Source organism: Panulirus ornatus, chromosome 72 (genome assembly GCF_036320965.1).
Source record: "Panulirus ornatus isolate Po-2019 chromosome 72, ASM3632096v1, whole genome shotgun sequence".
Lineage (NCBI taxonomy): Eukaryota > Metazoa > Arthropoda > Malacostraca > Decapoda > Palinuridae > Panulirus > Panulirus ornatus.
The window spans coordinates 4,821,898-4,846,906 of record NC_092295.1 but is presented as its reverse complement, the minus strand read 5'-3'; the positions used below and the strand labels follow the sequence as shown (position 1 = coordinate 4,846,906).

Here is a 25,009-nt window from a genome sequence, read left to right as displayed (position 1 = left end):
CTGGGGCAGAATATGCAAAACTATATACTGTCGTCTACTTAATGTTCTTAAAGCTTATTTACTCTTCTATAAATTCGTATCATTTTAAAGGCCACATTTCCCCTCCTTGGTAAACTTTACTTAGTTCATAAATCTAACATGAGTTTTGGGTACATTTAAATATATCTTATCATCTTGATGAATTTGATACTGATTTCTAAAAGTCGAGTAACTTGGGAGTTGATATTCTGTATGTGAGAGATGCATTACTGATACAGATATCTCTCAACCTGCAGACTGAGACGAGAGTTGAATCTATCAGAACGAAAGCTGGCAAATCCGTATCTCCAGTAAGGTAAGTTCTATGTCAATTTCCTTGATAAGTTTGGGGGCGAGCCAGTCAAGAGTATTTTGAACTGTCTAGTTGGAGTATATTGTTTCATCCACATATTTCTGAAACTTGAAAGTCCCTTTTAAGAGATGTATGGTCTTATTTATCGACGAAAGGTTTGGTGTATAACTTGTACCTTTGATTATATTCCTTGATATATAAAAAAAAGACTCGATATGTGAATTGAGAAAGATGTGTCAAGCGTGTTCATTTGACCACAAAAAAGAAAGGCAGAGTATTTTTGTCTTTGTTTCCTTGTAGCTTGTACTTGTATACCTGACATTATCGGACTTTTAGCCCTGTGATCAGAGCAGTCTCGATTGTCGCATCACTCACCGTGTAAGTCGTTCCACACCGAACCACCTCATTATAGTGCCAGCGGGTCGTTAACGATGGCTCTAACCCCTGCTATCCTTGGAGAGGTCGTACTCTCCTCAATGGTGATTGTTCTCCACTCGCTGCTACATAACCTGGTCGTCCAGTCCTCCCACAACCCCACGATGGAAATAGAAGGCAGATCATCAATCTCACAGGCGGTGAATGAACGGTGAGGGAAAAGGTGATACTCGAGCCATTGTTGATTACATGTGAAAAGTTTGGAAAGTGGAAAGAAATGCCATATAAAAAAACACGAAAATATCAACATATATCAATATATGTACACACACACACATATATATATATATATATATATATATATATATATATATATATATATATATATATATATATATATATATATATATATATATATATATATATGTATATATATATATATATATATATATATATATATATATATATATATATATATATATATATATATATATATATATATATATATATATATATAAGTATTTGATTACCATGATATATCTTGTATCATAAATGTAAAACAAGCATTCATGAAAAAAGAATTGATTAAGACTTATTACGTGAAAGGAGATCTGTTTAATGTGTTAATGAATAAAACATCAAGACAGCAGATAGAGAAATCTCCTTGAAGGCTTGCAGGTAGATGTAAAGAAAAGTGCAAAGAAATTTCACAGCTCTGTGATTTAACCATAAGTCATTGTACAAACCTGTATTGCAAGAAACCATGAGTCCTGTGATTATAAAACATACAGTCATGCAGTCCCACCCATGAAGAGCGTTGCCCAAACTCGTCTTTGAAAGTTTCTGTTTGTTTACAAATTATATCATCGCCGACTTTCTGATAAATTTCGAGATTTGTTTCTCTCTCTCTCTCTCTCTCTCTCTCTCTCTCTCTCTCTCTCTCTCTCTCTCTCTCTCTCTCTCTCTCTCTCTCTCTCTCTCTCTCTCTCTCTCTCTCTCTCTCTCTCTCTCTCTCTCTCTCTCTCTCTCTCTCTCTCCTCTCTCTCTCTCTCTCTCTCTCTCTCTCTCTCTCTCTCTCTCTCTCTCTCTCTCTCTCTCTCTCTCTCTCTCTCCTCTCTCTCTCTCTCTCTCTCTCTCTCTCTCTCTCTCTCTCTCTCTCTCTCTCTCTCTCTCTCTCTCTCTCTCTCTCTCTCTCTCTCTCTCTCTCTCTCTCTCTCTCTCTCTCTCTCTCTCTCTCTCTCTCTCTCTCTCTCTCTCTCTCTCTCTCTCTCTCTCTCTCTCTCTCTCTCTCTCTCTCTCTCTCTCTCTCTCTCTCTCTCTCTCTTACTGTCGAATAACCGTCATTATAACTTCTATAAAACTCAGTTTAGCTTGTCAGTAACTGTACATTCCACATAACTTTGCGCATCAGAATGTTCTTCTTAATTTATAACTTTATTTTTTCTGCTATTTCAACACAGTTGTATCAGCAACTCTGTGATTCTAATTTCACTAAGCAGACGTAGGATCCCTTACCAAAAAATATATATATATCTTTAAATGAATCTTTTTGATATACTGTTAGCCTTGAACTGGTCCACTCAGAATGACTTCAGATATGTGAGAACTAGTGTATGGGTCTTTATATGGTTTACAGTTGGCAAGGCGAGGGTATAGCTCAGTGCTTGATGCCAACCAATGGCATACCCATCTACTATAGGGTCCGATGGATGAAAAAGATGATAAACGTGGTTGGCTTTCGATCTCAAAGACCCAGATCACTCACTGCGTCAAGGTACGAGGGCTCCTAGCGAGGGTACACATGCGTAGCATCTGACCTCCCACTTAACAAGTACATTCACTGTCCCATGCTATGATGAGTGTCGCCTAGGGTACTCGTGTGTCGCAGTTGACCTACAGCCTCGGGTAGGTAGAACCACTCTCCCTCTATACAGAGGGTGATCAAAGCATGGTTCTCATATGTAAAACACATAGAAAGTTAATCACGAGAACACTTGGGTTAAAAGCGGAAAAGGAAACTGCGATCAAATGCTAAGAATACAATCTTTTCGACAGTGTCTTCGTCAGAGCAATATTCATCATTACTTTCCTGAAGAATAATCAGTCGAAACAATTTAAGGCGATTAAATTCTTGGCTTTTGCTTCCAGTTTTCCTTATTATCTTTGATATATCCCATAACCGTCTCACGGTGCGGACGATGGGTCTGTTCGAAAGTATGATTATGAACGACTTGACCCCCATCTAAGATGTACTCTTGCCCTACCCTAACTAGTAACGGCCCTAACCGCACACCTGCCCTCGCCGTTGGTGCTTCCACACACTTTAGAAAATCAAGAATGAATCTGTATCCAAAATTATAAAGATATGGGAGCTACATCCCTAACTAGGACATTATATTTTACTAGCTCTAAATCATGTTTTGGAAATCATGTGTTTTTACAAATATTTTTTTCAAGTCTTTTGTAATTCATAAATAACTTTCATATATACTCTTAAGTTGAAATATTCTAAAAGCTGATGATAATGGTTTGAAAACTGACTGAGCCATTCTCATTTCGTATCATGAATTATGTTTTGTATATGTTTTATTTTTACAAGTACTTTATTTGTCTTTTATTATAATCAGCTTTCATGAATCCTCCAAGTTAAAGCGTTCTCAAAACTAATGGTTACTGTATAGACTCTTATGAATACCATCCAAATATTCCATAATGTTGATATCTTAAAAGGGCGTATTCATATCAGTAACATACAGATAATCAATAAATCTGAAATCAAGACATACTTCGATCCACTCACATACACACACACACACATACAAACACACACATACAAACACACACATACACACACAGACACACACACACACACACTCACACACATGACTTGCATCACCTCCCCACATAAGGATCAACAGAGTCTGCCAACGAAGATGCAATGAATAGAAAGTGAAAGGATATAAGTGAGGAGATCCCTGAAGATTACACAGAGACCAAAACAACTAACACCAGGACTACAATCAACCAGCAAGCAATTTCTTGGCAACTGCTTTGCATAAATGTTCTCAGTCAAGCAGGAGGCTTCAATTTCCTTTGAGGCCAAAGCTCATGTATCTACTCAAGAGAAAACTTTTAGTCACAAAAGTGTTAGTGATTATGTCATTTGGGCTAAATATAATGGTATCCATATAACACTTAATATGATATATGAGATAGATGTATGTTCACGTAAATGAATGTGACACATGAAATAGGTACAGTATGTTCACGTGACAGAGACTATGAGCTAAGAAGTATATACGATATGCGAATATGACATATGAGCTATGTATTCTACTTATCCATTCAAAATGCATTTCCAGACACACAAGTAAACGAAACGCATATCGCACACATGTAAAATCTCACTTATAAAATGCTCATGGTGATATACACATTTAAGCAAAGAGTACCAACATGTAGAGATGGTCGCTTACACGAATACAAACAAAGTAACGCCTAACACAACGGAAGATGCACACACACACACACACACACACACACACACACACACACACACACACATATAAGGCTGGTCGATGAATGGGTGTCTGGCTTAGGCTGAAGTGCTTGTGTGTGTGTGTGTGTGTGTGTGTGTGTGTGTGTGTGTGTGTGTGTGTGTGTGTGTGTGTGTGTGTGTGTGTGTGCGTGTTTGTGTTTGCATATATACATAAGAATGAAGACGTGATACATATATAGAAGGCTAAGAGAAAAGGCAACACTAGTATAAAATTCTCTCCTCGTAACACAAAAATAGTAATCACACACACACAAACACACACACACACACACACGCACACACACACACACACACACACACACACACACACACACACACACACACACACACACACACACACACACACACATGCATACGCAAACAAACTTACATACATACGTTTAAATATGCCAAAACTCAAGGACACAGACACAGAAATATTGAGAAATCTTGGGATGATATGCTAAGTATTGACACTGATTCTGTAAGCTTTCATGATATATCTGCTAAGAAAATTTATGATTAGATATGTAGTGTAATGGTGAGGAACTGGGAAGAAAGAAAGAGGGAGAGAGGGGGAAAAGAAAGAGAAACAGAGAGAAGAAGGAGAGTGAGAGAGACATGTGGGGAGTCAGAAGAAACAAAAGATACATAGAAATACAAACGTCGAGAGAATTGGGGTCAAAGAGAAACACAGAGATGAAGATATAAGCAGAGAGAGAGAGAGAGAGAGAGAGAGAGAGAGAGAGAGAGAGAGAGAGAGAGAGAGAGAGAGACAGACAGACAGACAGACAGACAGACAGACAGAGAGAGACCCTCAGATGCTCGGGTGTAGTACATGTTACTAAACCCTCGCCTAATATGTCCACATTCCGTCGTCCCTCACATATGTTAGACTGAGTCACATCTCTCTCTCTCTCTCTCTCTCTCTCTCTCTCTCTCTCTCTCTCTCTCTCTCTCTCTCTCTCTCTCTCTCTCTCTCTCTCTCTCTCTCTCTCTCTCTCTCTTAGTGATTCACATCCATGTCTCATTCACTCTTATTTCTATCATAACTCCCACTTACATATCGATTTCTTTTGCGAAATATCATTCATTTTTTTCTGCGTATGACGTATGTGATATCTTCACCCACATTCTCACCAACACTCCTCACCATCACAATCACCAGCAGCTATACCACCACCACCACCACCACTGCCTCCCACACCACATCCCACGCTGACCTGCCGTATACGGAAGCCGTCACTTTCACTTCTTGGCGTCCGGGATGCTGGACGCCTACCCGTAACTTGGGTCTTTATAATATCATTCAGATAAGGCAGCATCCTTCTGTTGTTCTATTTCGTTTTATGATTCATAAATGACAGCTCGATCCAAATTACTCATCCAAAAAATTCCCATTCATTCAGTCGATCTATGTGGCTCGACGAGCATTGCTATTCATTCATTCATTTTCATGTAATACACTATCTTATGTCTTGGAGTATATGTTGAATAAAAGAAAATTATGATGTCAGGGGGAATTTACCTCCTTGATAAGTTTGTAAGTTGTTCAGAAATTATTGGATTGGATATAGAATCTAACCCTGTATTACAGTATAAAACTTGTTACAAAAGTATATTGTACTTTGTATTGAACAAATTGTGCTGGGCTCTAGTTAACTCTCAAACCTAATTCAAATTCTTCTGTTCCTCTTTTCTGTTTGACATCAGTTCCTCCCTTGAAGTTCTCTACGTTACAGAGTAAACTCTCTTTCCTCTTTCTATTCCGTCTGGTCTCAACTATCCATTTCTCGACCTAATTTCTACAACAGCATAATCCAACCTTATCTTAAGCTTGTCGTTGACAGTATACCTCAGGGGTGTATATATATATGTTGATCTATACCCGAGTGATGTTGATATACGAATTATATATCATACACAGACCTAATAGATTATTCACGAGCAATTTTTCTAGTTATAACAAATGAACCCGCAACTCTGGTCTCTGTTTCCCCTCCTTTCATTTAATTTATCTACCACTTCAGTCATTTCACCCTCCCCTTATTTAAGCCACAATGATCTAAAAGCTCCTCTGTGGAGGATCCTTCCTTCCTCTTTCTAACCACAGTTAACCGAGAATTTATCAATTTGCACTTTTGCGTACACTCCCTACATCTGCCCTTCATACACACTGCATCACTTGGCTTCGCTCCTCTCCCTCTTCTTTCCATCTACCCCTTCCCACAATATGAAGTTATCACCTCTTTCCCATTTGCCCTCTCACATCCAATTACTCTTACTTAAAACTATCGCATACAGATTGCGATTATCAAACACTTTGAAGAATTAGCCTCATTATATTTACTTAATACTTCACATTCCTTTTAAGGACTGGATTCTAACTTTTCTTTCTAGATTTCTCCCTAATTGAAATTCCTTTGAACTTTAACATTACAGTTCATTCACCGAGGTCAACTGGATGACCTCTCCTGAGGTCATATGCTTCATCTAACACTGAAAATAGTATTGTGTTTATATGTTGGAAATACAGGAATATCTATAAGAAAGTTATTCTTACTTGTGTTACACTCACTCGCTCATGCTCTCTTCTATCATATATATATATATATATATATATATATATATATATATATATATATATATATATATATATATATATATATATATATATATATATATATATATATCTATATATATATATATATATATATATATATATATATATATATATATATATATATATATATATATATATATATATATATATATATATATATATACATATATATATATTGTGTATCTTACTTCTCTATCCTTATTTTCATTATCCAAACATACTCCCCCTCTACATACACACTGTCTCTCCTGGTGTTGGCGAATATGTGCAGATATGTGGCGAAATACTCTCCTGTCTGCTACTCTTTGTCACAATATGTCAAACCGGGATTAGCCTTTCTCATCCCCTTCCATACTTCCCACGTTGATGACAAGAAATATTCCACGGCGTTGAGAGAGAAATCGCCCAACCTTTGCATATCTTCAGAAAATGGAAAGAAGAAAATTTTTAGACATTCTTTTTCTTCGGTTCAGACCTCAAGCTTGGAAAAAAAGGGGGGGGGGCGTGACCTTCAAAAGAAACTGGAGTTCTTTTTTGTTTACCTACTTGCATCTGGTGAATATATACACAGGAGAATATACGCAGCATATCCCCGAGCTTGGCAACGATCTCATCTCATCTTCGTCGTTTGATATATAGAGAGAGACATGGGCCTTCATTTTCATTTGCAAATACAGTGTCGTTGTCTGGGAGGCACTTGGCATAGAGATGTTACTTGGCGACCATTGTCGTTGTTGTCGCTGCCTGTTCTTATTGTCGTGTAAGGATTGAAGGTGCTTGGCCCCTTGGCGGGACGCATTCTGGGTTTCAACTTAAGTAGCCGTTGGATGGCGGGCTTCTGTAGGGCGCCGTGGACAGAGACTGTTACCGACATAACTTGGTGAGGACAGAGCCTGTTGGGGTGTTCCATTTGGTGAGGACAGGGCTCGCCGGGTTATCCGGTGTGAGAGAGCCAGGTTGTTCGAGGGGTTATCTTGGTGCAGCGGAGAGAGCTTGTTGTGGAAGTTCAGCATAGGAAGGAGAGAACTAACTGGTTCTATCCAATTTGGTTAAGATGCAGTCTATTGTAGGAAGGAGAGGGGCAACTGGTTCTCTCCAATTTGGTTAGAATACAGTTCGCTTTGTTTTCCACTTCGGTGAACATAGCAATTGTTGAGCTGTCCACTTTCTTAAGTAAGTACTTTAGGGCTTTAATATGACTTAGGATAAGACTTAATCTAATTCTTGAGGACATAGTTAGGCTACAGTGGAGAAGATCTATATACCCCAAAGAGTCTCTATGATGTGAAATCAGTATAGACAGGATTTAACAACTTGGTGAGGACTATTCCTTAAAACCTTATATTCTGGAGAGGAACAGATATTACTAGTTTACATTTTCCTATTGATAACGATACCTACTAAGACCAAACCTTTCATGTGGAAGGTGTGATAAGGAAAGATCTCTGTTTTGTCGGATTGTGCTTAAACTGATATGATCAGTTAATGAAGATACTGTAAAATATCTGCACCGGTGTATGACAGATATCTCTTGTATACATAGATAGGAGGAGTGACATCATCTGGCAATGGTCTATGTAACAACAGGATAGTATCTATGTCCTGCAATGCATTGCACGGTGGATAATACAAAGAACTGGTATCATTATGATGATCATTTGTACACTGCAACACATATGATCTTCGAAAAATTATTCAGACGGTGATTTGACATTGAAAACATGTCTAAAGACGATCTATTCACAGGAACGTCCAGACAAAGTTAGCTTTCATATATTTCTTTCTTTAAAAGTTAAAAAATCTCTTGATTTTCATTTGATATTTAGTAGTTGTTGACACTGGCCAAAACAGACATACTTCGCAATTATCTCCTAAATCTCTGCATATTTCGTTGCTAGGGAAAAACAAGGCTAGGGTTTTACACCGCACATAAAAAGACAGTAACATCACTTGCACTCCCGCTCTAGCAAAAATCATCTGTATTTCTACCCCAGGGATGAAAAAAGATGCGTTTGGTATCCTGGGACTAAATCCGAAAGGCAAGTTCTAATAATGCTGTGCTTTGTGAGGTACGGGACGGCCTGCTAACGAATAACAAACAAAGGCAGGAGAATAACTGGGTCGTAGATGGAAGCTACAAGCCATTCCTGATGTGGGGGGAAAAAATGTCAAGCTGGTTTTTCCTTAGCGACAGGCGTATACACACACACACACACACACACACACACACACACACACACACACACACACACACACTAATAGGGTGCTAATGTTTCTTATCATTATAAACACACACACACACACACACACACACACACACACATACACACACACACACATACACACACACACACACACACACACACACAGGTGCGCGCACGCACGCACGCACGCACGCATGCACACACACTTATATTAATATTAAGCATTTTGTTGACTATGATCTTAAGAATTTCATTTGAAATTGTAAGCAATAAAATCTAAATCTGCCAGAAAAATTCAAATGTTAATTCTAAGTAATACAGTGATTGTTTTTTATAACTCTATTGCTATCATATTAGTAGAATATAGATACTTATATTCCTGCTGATATTACTAAGGAATCTATAGACATATTGGTATTACCAGTTGTATTATGAAAACAATTACAGCTACTGCTGTACTTACCACTGACACTACAAGAAAACACTGTAACCACTGTCTAACTACCACTGATATAAGATTCAAAAACAAATGCTATTGTTACCATTATGTTTTGATATCAATTTATAGTATTAATGATAATAATGATAATAACAATGATAATAATAATAATAGTAATAATAATAATAATAATAATAATAATAATAATAATGATAATAATAATGATAATGATAATAATAATAATGATAATGATAATAATAATAATGATAATGATAATGATAATAATAATAACTATTATTATTAATATCAATATTATTATTATTATCATTATCATTATTATTATTATTACTATTATCATTATTATTATCATTATCACTATCATTATCATTATTACTATCATTATTATTATCATCATTATTATTATTATTGTTATTGTTGTTGTTGTAATCATTACCATCATTTTTGTTATCTATAAAGTGAAAAATGATAGGTATATAGCAACAAAATATGTTCAGTCTTAGATTATAGAGAACATAAGAGTTCTTTTCAAATTACGATCACTGAGTTAGTGGTGTTTGTATTACAATCACTTAATCCACTGACGATAACTTTAATGCTGTATCAGTAGGTGTATATCTATATCTATATAATTAAATCTAGTTTCCAATGAAAGTCTTGTAGGATGGATACAGTTCAATCCCAGTGTGATTCAAACTAGATTTTGAAGATGAACATCACCGTCGTCCTAATATGCATTCTGTAATTAGAAATACCAATAGAGTTTATACTTAGCAGATATATTTGCATAGGACTTGATCACAGGTTAGGTTAATACAAAAAGAATATAGTAAGTCATGTTTTAATTACTTCATTACTCGTGGTTATCAATGGTGGACTTCAACACCGTAATCATTTCATTTTTTTGTATATACATATATATATATATATATATATATATATATATATATATATATATATATATATATATATATATATATATATATATATATATATATATACATATATACATATGTGTGTGTGTGTGTGTGTGTGTGTGTGTGTGTGTGTGTGTGTGTGTGTGTGCAGTAGACAACTCACACCCCTCTTCCCTACTATCTCCTCCCCTCTCTCACTCTCCCCAAAACCCTGCCCTACCCCTGCCACCACACTCCCTCCCTCTTTACTCTCCTAACCTCGCCTGTCATCGAAGGCAGCTACTAACAGCTCCAGAACAACCAGTAGCCTCAACCACATAGCCCAGTCCCATTAGACGGTAAGTCTCCCACGCGTTGTACACCTAAGAATTGCAGACTACCAAGAATTCTAACCTCTGCTTAAACTTCATATGAGTACGTGTGTTCCCGCCATACTCAAGCATATAGTCTCACCATACACAACAACTTATGTTCTCAGTGTACTAAAACATACATACACACGATATGCGCAGCCATATATACTCACACTATGTGCAAGAATATGCATTCACATCAAATATAATCGTGCATACTTACATTATAAATTAGCATATATGTTCTCACTAAAAGCAAGCATAAATTCTCACTCTTACGTAAGCGTATATAATCACACCATATGCAAGCGAATATCCTCACATCATACGCAGGCATATGTATTCACATCTTATGCAATTACCTCACTATGCAGTGACACCAGAGAAGCATTCTCTTCTTAATTAGCCATAAGTGAAACCATTCTTGATTTAAATGCCCCAGAGCAGAAATTAAGTACTTCAAAGTATTTTAGCCAGTGGTGAGTCGATCTTAGCCTCTTGGCAAATGATTGACTAAATACTTTACGGTATGAATACCGAGAATTTTATGGTCAAGATGTGCAGTACATCTTGAAAAGAAGGTGTGTTTTTTGAAGCAAAGAAGGTTTTCCCTCTGACCGAATTTTGATAATGCAATCTTCTAACCAAAATATTTTCATGTGAATTAGATGATCTGATCGAAACTTTGATCATGCAATTAAGGTATTCTTTCTGACCAAAATTGTGATCATGCAAATTGGATACACTTTCTCTGAGACCCAAATTCTGATCATGCAAATGGACGAAATGTTTCAATGAAATTCCGATTTGACTATAGAATTCATTACTGGTGTAGATAGCTATTTACGCTAACTTCCGGTAGATTCTGATTATAGACACTTTGATCTCGTAATCACACCACATCAGAAGGCTCATTCGATTATAATTACATATACGGGACGGCTTGGCTCCCCAATTATATAACATACTGTAATGATTTTATATTTTGGGAAGACTTTCTCCCCATTTACCAGCTGCTAATTTCTTCAAGTATCTGTGAGGAACTGCATTTATTAATGGCTATATAACCTATAGGAACTTGTATAGGAATTTTCCCTGTGGATTTGATGTGGTAGACAATTTCACAGGGCTTAGTGTGCCAAGAGTTGAATGTAGGAAAAATCTTTTACGAGGTTTTGATGTGGGAAAATCTATATGGGGGTAAAGAGACTTTTATGAGGGCTTAACACAGTAGACCTCTTTACATGGCTCAGAACAGGAGTCTCCTCAGAACTCAATAATTGTAACCCTTCTTTTACAGGGATTAACATAGCAGGTTTCCTTAAGGATCTTAACACAGGAAAATTCCATACACATTTATCCTCCGCTTCCATATAACAAAGCCTCGTCTTACTCAATCATCTACACATCAGCATATTGTCCAACAGCTCTTCCTATACAGCTGTGTACATCCAGATCTTTCAAGATAGTGACATTTGCGAAACACGATGCCAGATGCTCATTCCATATGAAAACAGGTAACTTGAACGTCAATTTTGGGATAATGACGAATACCAGCCCATGAGGCAATGAGGGTTAGATATCAAGAACATGATTGTATTATCCCCTCATTGATTTACAACCAGGCACAACATCTGCCCATCATATTTCAACCCCATTTATTAATCACTCTAAAATTTTCAGTTAACCCACCTTACTTCATCTTACCCCATTTCATCTTACCTTATCTTACCTTGCCATATCTTATCTTATCCTACCAAACCTTATCTATCCTCCATGCTCCAGAAGTCCTTTCGGGACTCTTGCAAAGAATGCATTTCATTGTATTTAATGATACACCTACATTTATTAACATGTCAGTGAGTTTCAGCTGAAATATTCGGTAATAATCATTTGCAGTATACTTAAAGCATTTAGGTGTGTGTTGTCTGTGTTTGTGTATATGTACTTAATGTGCTTACATACATATATCTGCATGAATTTGCATATGGACTCGTTTGTGTATGTACATCCAATTTGAAAAGTATGTTTTCTTATACGTAACAATACTTACATAGTCATGCGTGTGCTAGTGTCCTAGTATTCTGTATGTTAACAATGTTTATCCCTTGCATTACTTACAGCGTAATATTCAAATTTCTCTACTGTTTTCCGATGCAGAAAATATTCCCATTATCTTTTTTTGACTATACCATATATCCTAAAAATTGGTGTATTCATACGACGATATATGAAAATTTCCAGCCATATATATATATATATATATATATATATATATATATATATATATATATATATATATATATATATATATATATATATCACTTGACATTCGATTGACAGTATCACCAACTCTGCGGACGTGTCACGCCTAGGTCCTCAGTATTGCCAATGAGTCAACAATAATCCTTTTGTGACATAAACCACAGGTGATGAGACTGCCAACATAACTCAGCCGGATATAATCAAATCCTTTCCCTATGTTTTTCAAATTGTTTTTTCCATTTCCAATTTGACAGAAAATAGCTTGCAAAACTAATATAGAAAAAAAAATCTGATAAAAAGGAAAGATGGGATTCTATTTTTTTGGCTAGTAGTTAAAACAAGTACATCATCATCTAATGAGATGTATAAACCTTCAAGGGTAGAAATCTATCGAGTACTGACGAGGATTGCAATGCAAATATATATCTATTGTTTATTAGTATTTAGTATGTATATATATATATATATATATATATATATATATATATATATATATATATATATATATATATATATATATATATATATATATATATATATATATTTTTTTTTTTTTTTTTTTTTTCCAAAAGAGGGAACAGAGAAGGGGCCCAGGTGAGGATATTCCCTTAAGGGCCCAGTCCTCTGTTCTCAACGCTACCTCGCTAATGCGGGAAATGGCGAATAGTATGAAAGAAAAGAAGAAATATATATATATATATATATATATATATATATATATATATATATATATATATATATATATATATATATATATATATATATATATATATATATACATATATATATATATATATATATATATATATATATATATATATATATATATATATATATATATATATATATATATATATATATATACATATACATATATATATGTGTGTGTGTATGCGTGTGTGTATGTGTGTGTGTGTACGTGTCTGGGTCGGTCTAGTTGTCTTTATTATCTTTATGTGAGATTAGGAAGTATACATGTATCATGTAACATATATCTGATCTCAAAAATTGTCTGTAAATCCGACTGTATATCAGTTTTAAGGTCACATGTTACATATGAGGACGTATATAAAACACATGGTTACAGATCTTACATGGTGTCAAAGGCCAGATACGAGTGTGGTGTGTGAGGTCAAAGGTCATGGATGAAGTGTAGAAAATCCATTATTTCAAAGATCACGTCTGTAGTTAGGGTTCAAGCGTCAATTTGTAGGTCATATGCAGAACCAAGGCCAGTCAAGCGTTAGTATCTATTTGATAACGAAATGATTAATAGATACTGAGGGTATATAAACAACAATTAAAGTAGAATGGCAGGAAAAGGCTTATGTAAACAATATAAAATAAAGATGAATAAAAATGTACACCTAAGTATACATAATCACAGGAGACAATATATCAAGATTTCTAATGAAATACATCTATTAGAAACCTAACCGATATATAATAATGAATGTCCTAAATTAAATGAGAAAATAACATGCAGATGCTGTTGTCTTAGTCTAGGTTCTTTAAGAAAGATGCAGTTTGCCAAATAGAATATATTTACATAGCTATGACATTTATATAGCTATGACAGTCATATGCCTACAATACTTGTAGAGCTATTGCGTTCATATAGCCATAATAGTCATATAGGTATCGGTAATTTATATTCTTGGTAGGCAGTTGAAGTGGAATGGTTCTGCCTGCAACTTAGGACCTGCTTTCTGGGATAGGTTACCCTTGCCTTTCATTCAGATTTCTACATTTTTATCATTTTACAATCATTTATCTTTAACATCCGCTCTATATTGTGAGATAATGCAACCGTATTGATAAAGACGATACACTAGACAAAATTCTATTGAAATGAAGAATTGATTATTTCCCTATTCCTTAGGTAAAGAACTGTAGCACAAACTACACCTTTCATCTTTTGAAACAACACAACTCAATTTGACCGGAGTTTGCATGAATACATTCTCTGTATTTCTTCCCACCTCTCTTCATCCCATTTCCTTATTGTTTTCTTGTTCCTTTAGCCTCGCTATTTCTTCAGACCATCCTCCCTGCTCACCTCTGCATCAGGCTCAGAACTGAGAAATTCGCTGGCCAGTGTGAGTGTAAAATTCTTGAATGCAGTGTGCGACTTAATTCCTTAATCTGCTTAGGAGCTTCAACGTTTTAGAGGATTTAGTATTGTGCCTGAAATGCTCCCTGGTCTGTTTTTGCCTTATGGTATTGTTTTTGTTTCCATCTATTTTGACGACAAGTTTTTTGGGGTGAGGAAATTGTTTCGGAGGATATATTGTATTGCATCCAGCCTCGCTGGAAGGTGGACAGAACTATCTTAGAGTCAGCTAAGTATGACTTTCTTATACCTTACGGTCACAAATACTTCACTTAAAGGCTAGCAAGAAGCGTGTGGCTTCCTTATATCTCTCAATGACAGATACTTGTTTTAAAGGCTGGCAATATGGATATGATTCTCTTGTATCGCTCAGTGACAGATACTTGATGTAAAGGCTTGAAAGAAGGCTTTTAGATCTGAGACAAAAGCAAAAGGGAATACGAGGGAAAATCAGTATATACTGAAAAAGTATAAGAAGATATGCTAGACTGATCTGCACATTGGATATACTATCAGCCTTTTATTTTTCTGTAAATCATTTATTTTACTCTAATTTCCTTGCTAAACTCTATACTTTTTTATACTCTATATACCTGGCTAGACAACACATCATAGCATATACATATAATCTTATCAGAGAAATGAAGTTTTCAATAAAGATATATGTACGATTTATCTTTATATCTATAAGGAGGTAAATTGATTCTCATAAAGCTTACGTACATAGAATCAAAAGAAATTGATAGTTGTATATTTCAAGTATGCTTGTTGGAGACGCATCACTCTCCTAATGCTTATATCTATCAATTTGCAATTATATATTAACAATGGCAAACGAAAGTACTGACATCAACAGTGAATTTCAACAGCTCATTATCAGGACTATAAATTACTACATTTTGGCCAGTGTTAGTCACTGGAAATGTTAGTAGCTTAAGTTCTAAAATACTTAATCATCAAGCTTCTATCAGCTTAGATTTCGTACTTGGACAATGGATTTTCCCACCCAGAGGATAATTACATTCACAATGAGTTTTCAAACTTTTCCTCAATTCTTTTTTTCCCTTCACCCTTCCCGTTATTTTCCTTGTGCCATTAAACGTCCCAAAAATGACTAAAAGTGAAAAATAGTTAAAAAAAAAAAGTATATTTTTTTCGTGGCTGTTGAAAAACAAGATGATAAAAGTGTTTCAGCTTTCCTTTAACAATTCTACAGCAGAGAACACATAGCCAAACGAATCATGCACACCTACATCTCTATTCTACATGGCCAATATCTTTCTAGTTTTTATTGTCGAGATTACGCTTGATTGTCCTTCTACAATATATGGATCATGACACAAATATTAAATGAATATATATATATATATATATATATATATACATATATATATATATATATATATATATATATATATATATATATATATATATATATATATATATATATATATATATATATATATATATATATATATATATATAAACCCTGCCTAAGCCAAGTATCCACACATCAATCATCCAAAAGGGTGGATAAACAGCTTGGTCAGCTCTGGACCAACTCTACCATCCTGGGCAGTCCTGTGTGTGACTCTTAGTCAGCAGCGTTAATGATTACACCCCTGATCATTCCCTCATTTTCTCGTTCATTCTTTAATCATTTATGTTTTTCATCCGCCATTCATTTCTTAATCTGTCTTCTTTACCTCATCTCTTATCATGTATTCTTACTCCTTATCCTTAACCGTCATATATCTCCCTTTCCCTTACTTCCACTCCCTGTCGTCCCTTTGCATACCCCCCTGAAAGCCTCCCTCAGCCTCTCGCCCTTGCCCCTTGCTGTCTCAGAACGCCAATTAGCACTTGTGAACAGGCAATTAATCTGGACACCTCCTTTTTCACATGCAGGGGGGTGGGGGTCGTTCCCTGCCTCCCTTCCCTCTGCATTTACAAGCAAGTTTGGCTGGGCTTCGCAGCTTGGGCCATCCTCCTTGTTTGCTGAACCAGAAGCAAATATTTGCAGGTTTGTTGGCGTCCACTACCTCTCGTATCGGCGTCCATATTCCCCTGGGGATGTTGGTCAACACCACAGCAGGAAAAACACGGGTCATGGCCCCCTCCACGACCAGCATTTATTATGGACAATATTTATGAGTATTTCGATTTTTGATGCTCGTCAAGAGTGCTTCATTTTGTTTTCAATTATTCGAATGCGGGGATAAGTACCCCCACACTTTTCCCTCCCCGCGAAACTTTATTATATGAGTACATATAAACTTTTAAATTGAGCTTCTGGATGCAAACATAGTGTATTTTTTACCTGCAGTCTGAGTAAAGTGTTTGGATTATGTCTATATTAAAGTTCATTTGTTAGGTTTTTACTGGAGTATGTGTACTTTACTTAATGACATTTGGATTGTCCGTTTGCATCCATGTTATGCTTTGGCAGGCTCGAAGACTGAGCTTCGAACAGGTGTTCTTGAGTCGAGATAAAATTTTAGGCTCATCCTTGATGCTAGTAGGGATGGCCTTCCATAAATCACTTTGGTGAGCAACAGTGTGTTATAAGATACCATGTGTGTGTGTGTGTATGTGTGTGTGTGTGTGTGTGTGTGTGTGTGTGTGTGTGTGTGTGTGTGTGTGTGTGTGTGTGTGTGTGTGTGTGTGTGTGTATGTGTAATTTAACATTTCATTTATTGTTTATGTTTTATCTGCATACATCATAAAACAAAGGATAAAGTCAACTTGTCACTTCTTCACTCATCTAGTGGATCACTGGAATGAGGATGATACATGGGTTAAGTCACCACTGCAACAGATTTTAAGGTAATAATTTCATCATTCTCTAATATACTGATGAATATTTTCTCCAGCGGGACGAATTAGAAATGATAGAATTGACTGACCTGCATTAGGTGAATTCAGAGAGTATGTTGTCTTCTTCGTAATCATATTGTACCATTTTACCAAGTATCCCTCCTACTTACTTTCTTAAGTCTTACGTGGGATATTAGCCTTAAAATGAGAGCATCATTCTGAACAATTCTAGCCTGTCAGCAAATTTCCTGCAATTTGTTATCAAGTTTAATCAATCGATAAGCAATTGACTAATCTCACGTCCATTCGTCTTAACCTTTTAGCATCTAACCTCTTTATGTATGATGGTGCGACCTATGACCCAACCTTTAAGGATTAGGTCAACGGTCTGGCCATCATTTCTAAGGGTCATAACGTCATGCTTGAGGATATGAGTTTACAATTTTTCACTGCATTTAACGATTTGTCATGGATTCCTGACATTACTTTGACTTAGAATATCTCAAAATCGTATCAATGACAGTTTAGAAATTTAGATGAAACTTTGGTACTGTCAAGGAATATGTTGATTTCATATCAGGCGCAGTATCATCAAAATCCTTCCTACTGTTGTCTAGGCCTTCCCAAATTGCTTTCGAGTGCCTAAAAAAACTAAGAATTCTTTCAAGCCAGAGAAACCAAACAATAATTTCTTCACTGATGGCACTGGGTCTTTTCACAGACCATAATGACATGAAAGTTCTTTTATACTTGTATATCTTCCTAACGATCTTCAGCAAGAATGCCAAACCCAGCAATTTATACCTTCTCTGACAACTGTGTCGTTACCTTCATTATACAGCATGAATGTAAACATCCCGAGAAAATTGTCATAAGCACGATTACTAACCCACATACAGTTACCAACACTTCATTCACTTCCTTGGCTGGATATAATCCACTGGTTGCTTTGGTGATACATTCTCAGGCTAATATTGTACTGTATTTTATCTACACTATAAAAAGCCAGTCCACAGGGGGTAGCAGACGATGGTGCGTAGAGCTGTAATCTGCTGATATTCTTCAAACAGCTACAGAGGCTGAGAAAAGTCCTCGTTTACATAAGGATTTTAGTCTGTTGAATCCTAGATCATAATATCTCAAACTCTTATTGTTAATGTGAGGGATCAAACCATCTAGCATACTTAACTCGTTAATCTTATATTTTCCTTTTTGTGAGAAAGGAAGTTCGTAAAAATGCTATTTTCAATGTATCTTTGCTTAATAACCTCAAGTATCTCACATTTTTAAAAGATTACATTAAATTGCCTAAGGCTAGAAGAATACCGGAAAATAAAGCAATATAAGTTCAAAGCCAGATTGGAGGAAGAAAACTTTATCAGGTCAAGGGGTATTTTATTCTTTTTAAGAAGAGAAATGACATCAAGCTTATGTTCTTTATTATTCTACTATTTCTTTTTAGGATCTATTCATGATACACTTCTTAGAAGCATGTATATATATCTTTACAAAGAACTGTCGTACTCTCTGATGTACTGATAATGGTTACTCTAAAGAACTGATCAGTGCTTCGCTTTTACAGGTGATGATAATCATATGTTACACCCATTAAGTCATCGCAACATAGAATCTTCTCATAGCCAATATCATAGAGTGAATACATTTTTTGATTTCCTCTGACTTACCAACACCGTCTACGTAGTTATAATCAACTAATTGTTATCTATATCTAAGTAAGCATACCTCCGTCTCTGACTTTATAAAAATATAAGTATATATTGTCTCCTCTAAGAGCATTTGAACTGTACAGTAGTGGTGCACAATAGCAGTCTCCTCTAGCCTTAGTTTCTTCAGGAATATTACCACTTAGACTTGAAAGGCTACGACAAGTACACCTCGAACTATCTCAAATAAATAATCATTATCTTTTCCCGTTTACTAGTTAACAGTTTGGGATCCGTATCTTTTTATCTTTCCTCTTATTCTAATCATTACATCAACTACACTTTCCTCTCTGTTTCTTTAGAGATCATGTTCTTATGTTGTAAATACCATCAGAGTTTGACACTGAGAGTTTTCTAATAATTCTCAGAAATCATTCTTCAGAGTATTCACCTTATTTGTTCATACTAACATCGTTTATGTAGGTCTGTGCTAGAGGTAACGATAAGCAGATGATGAATACAATGTGGTGTTCAACATATAACCACTACATATCTTGTTTTCGAGCGAATAATGAGTGTTTATTGGAACAAAACCTTGTTACACCTACTGCAATCATCAATTTTCTTAACATCTCAAGGCTATGATTGCATATGCATAATTAATGAAGGTATTGTTATGATCCATGCTATCATAACCTCAGTACTTTATACTTCATAACAGTGAAATGGATCCCTCTCATATCTTTCTCAAAAAACGTTCGACACTCTTAAATATCTGATAATGCTTATCCTCATCTTATCTTAAATAAATGATTGACTTGGTACGACTTCAACTTCTCAGACAAATGAAGTGCATCATATATATACCTCATTCTCTACCGGAAGATTAATCTTAGTATGTTGTGGGACTGTTTGTAGACTGCGTGATTAAGCCAACGTAAAAGTAAAAAGCTTAAGAAAGCATACCATCTTCGGGTTCCCACAGGGAAACACTAACTCTACATGTGTCTGTAGAAAGCAGCTTCTATGTATCATAGTATTCATATAAAGTAATTTTCATTTAGAATAAATCGCAAGATTATAGATGACTCGATGATTTATGATACTACTCTCATATGGCCAAGACTGATCATAATTGTTTGCAAGGACGTGAGTGTCTCAAAGAGATGATTTTTAAAGTGCATCTTCTTCGTATAGCCACAGGAAGACAATTACATTTGCCTTCTGATATATCTGTTCACTACAAATGTCTTAGTAATCTATAGTTCTTAAGTAAATATAGATACCTTTGTTTCGTGTAAGAAAATGTGAGGTAAGGGTTTCATGTTTATGAGATAACACAAGTGATATTTATGTTTATCAATTAGCTATCTCACTGCATAGAAGGTGTTGATAACGGCTCATGATTCTAATCAGGAAGGCTGTCTGAATTCTCCCTAAATCACATCACAATCAAATCCAAACTATTCATGATTTATGGTTTGCAAGGTGTCTGACTCTCTACTACTAAAGATGATCTTAATTTAGCATTCTTGTAATTCTCTTGCAAGGAAAGCTTAGATTATCTGCCAGCTCCGTGGTAGTTTTTGTAGAATATCCTTTGGATTCGAGGGTAGTTTATTGAATTATTATCAAACTATTTGTAGATAGTGACGTTCTTTGTTATGTTTACTCATTGTTTTAGAATAATGATTGTGCATAATTGTGAAATACCTTTGTTATTTGTTATTTCTTCTACGCTCATCTATAGCATCGTCTGTTATTCTCACATACACTTTCTTGTTCGTTATTCAATATGTTCATTTTTTTCATTCTGCTGCATTCTGTGGATTTGACTGGTTGGTTGGCTGATTGGCGTTTAGAACTGTCAGTTACCAGGGTCATTAAAGTCGTCAACATCAAACTATATTCACCAACCAAATTTATCTTTTAACAAATTCTTCAGGTGTTTAGTAGAAGTCTAAGACTACCTACACTCTCACCATGCATGTGGCCTCATATATTGATCTATTTCTCATGTCTCGTTCTTAAGTAATCTACCCTTTCCTTTGTCTAAGATATTCTCATTAACGTTAATTGCTTCTTTTATTTCTGTTTCTTTCATTCGCTTTAACCCTTTTCTCGAGAAACATAAATATATTTATACTCCTGACATATGTATCAACAGCCTTATGAAAATTATGTAAGTGAACTTTGAGAATCCAAAGAGACAGAATTTATAGATTTAGAATGAATATGAAATATGTTTGCATTGTTTTGTTTGAATGATTTATATGGGTGCATATATATATATATATATATATATATATATATATATATATATATATATATATATATATATATATATATATATATATATATATATATATATATATATATATATATATATATATATATATATATATATATATATATATATATATATATATATATATATATATATATATATATATATATATATATATACGTATGTATGATATAGATATATAAGTTATTGTTTTGGCCTCATATGGGTTACTAGCAAATGTGATACATGGTGTATTTATACCCCACGTCCTTTTAGATAAGGCATCTTGCTTTATGCTATCTTTTAAAAGTCTAGGTTGCATATGGTGGTTATTTCAAGACTCCTCGATTTCGCGAGATGTTATGGCTTACATTGCGAACACATCTGCAGTGGATATTTACTTCTACATCATGGGTCGGCTCTGTACACGAACATCTATAGTTATCTGGCTTACAAACGTCGTCTAATAAGGATTCTGAAGTTATACATGAACGAGGTGTTCCAGTTTTGTCTAGAGTGATGACAAAGTGTAAAGTTCAAAGTAAAGTGCTGTTCTGAACGCTGTTTTAAAAATCAGGTCGTTGTCGATGGTTAGAAGATATCGTTTTGTCGCCCCACAGTTCGGTGGAGATATGTACTCGCTACAGGACATATATTGACGTCAGCAGGTCACGATCTATAGCCTAGGAGTAAGTAGGTTGAAAAAACACTAAGAAAGCCTCTAAAGGTAAGAGATACATACTCAGAAGCGGTTGAAAGTCATTTGATCAACAGATAGGCGCATGTCGAGAGATCTCCCAACCAGCAGTCCTATAAGGGACCTAGATGGTAATGATCAGAACTAAAGAGTTATCAGTTTAAATGATTAATCATCGGCAACTCAAGTAGGTGATCATGTTTAGTTTTGTTACAATAAGATTTATAGATTTATCGTACACATAACATTATCACTCATGGTATATTTGATACTGTAAGAACATATGCGCATCTTTGACTAATTTCCTATTCACTTTGTATAACGTAGAAGAGAGCAATATTCCTGAAGCAGGTGGACGCATGAAATACCTCTAAATGCTGCATTTATAGTTACAGGTATATATATTTTCATAACCACCCCAGACCCAGTTCCCATGAAGTCAGGGCGCCATCTAGGTCCTTCCTAAATTCCCCTGAAGTTCAAGGCTGCGCAACTTCCAGAAGTATGAAAATGTGGACGCCTTTGCTGTGAAAATTTCCTTGACGATACTGTACTCCCAGTGATACAGCTTCGCCAGAGGTTAGCATTTATATTATTCGTATACTAGCTTAGAGCTGGTTATTTTATCAACTTACAGGCTACTGAGATATTAGTATATCCATAATAGATCTGAATCTCATTTTTCACTGAAATAACTTACTACAAAGAACCTAGTATTACTGCCATATGGGCTGATTAACACATGCTTTGCCTCACTCTGACCATAACACAGTCAAACCTTCACAAAAACTTTCTATCTTAGATTTCATATCATATATTAGATATCAACTTCCTGATGGGGAAAATGCCAAAGGAAATGTAATCATGAGAAAAACTAGGATGATATTGCTCATCAAAAAATGACTACACGAAGGAGCAATCAAATCTAAACTTGTAGAATACGTACATACATATTCCAGGATGCAGAGTGTCAACAGAATTCTTGGAAAGAGCAACACGGCACACTATGAAATCTCCTCTGATCATTTCCTGTACAACCGATGTAAAGAATCACTTTATCTTCAGAGATCACAAAAAGGAATTATATCCAGTATATTTTTCTCTCGAAGTGAAATGTGTAGTGAACATTCTATAATGCACATACACAGGAGTTTCGCAACAATGTCATGTAGGAGACTTTGGTTTCTGGATGGGATTTTGGGTGCGAATTCTACGTCTATACACAAAGTTTTTTCTATATACTCTGTGATATCATGCTGTTGTTATATCAAATGTTAGTCCTGTGACCTTACCAGTGTTGATAAAGAAAGCTGTGTACCTCATTCGTATGGTAACTAGTGTCAACTCATAAATTGGTTAGTAACGAAGTAACAGCTTCAGTTAACGTCGATACTGACAGAAACCAAGCATGAAGGGCTATAGCTTGGAATCCGATCATCTTGTAAAGATTTCTGTTGTCATTTTGGAGTCAGTGAAAGCAAGCATACAAAAATAAGAACAAAAACACGGTTCTTAGCCATCTAAATCAATAAAAAAAATCTAAGTCATCTAAAATTAGACCGAAATACATAGATCAAGCGAAAGTAATATGATGCAGGAGCTCATGAAACTCTTAACCATTTTTCACCACGTCATCCACATGTGGCTAGTCAGGCACATGAATTCGTTCTCAATTCATATATATATATATATATATATATATATATATATATATATATATATATATATATATATATATATATATATATATATATATATATATATATATATATATATATATATGTGTGTGTGTGTGTGTGTGTGTGTGTGTGTGTGTGTGTGTGTGTGTGTGTGTGTGGTCTTGCTTCCTTAATATTTGCCAAACATAACTAATGCTATAAAACTGCTGTTTACACACAGAATGAAAAACAGTTTGTACCATGGACAGAACTGATATTCATTATCCTAATCTGTTAATCAAGTTATAATGAGACATGTCCATAATTACGTATTTAAAGAAATTGTATTACCAACCTGTATTGATGAAAGGCAGTTTCCATTTATAGAAATATGCATACATGTATGAGAGCTAAGTAGAAATATATATATATATATATATATATATATATATATATATATATATATATATATATATATATATATATATATATATATATATATATATATATATACATATATATATATATATATATATATATATATATATATATATATATATATATATATATATATATATATATATATATATATATATATATATATATATATATATATATATATATATATATAAGTGTGTGTGTGTGTGTGTGTGTGTGTGTGTGTGTGTGTGTGTGTGTGTGTGTGTGTGTGTGTGTGTGTGTGAGAAAGT

General features: G+C 35.0%; 1 protein-coding gene across 4 annotated transcripts in view; it reads left to right on the top strand.

Moving 5' to 3' along the window:
* Positions 1-25,009, top strand: part of LOC139748059 (uncharacterized) — a 108,570-nt gene that overhangs the window by 12,158 nt on the left and 71,403 nt on the right. For 3 of the 4 annotated variants that reach the window (XM_071660642.1, XM_071660641.1, XM_071660640.1), the window contains exon 2: positions 276-334. The gene's annotated coding sequence lies outside the window, so the exon portion shown is untranslated. Of the gene's footprint in view, positions 1-275; positions 335-23,102; positions 23,221-25,009 lie in introns of those variants that run through there. The other variant, XM_071660643.1, reaches the window with a different exon arrangement.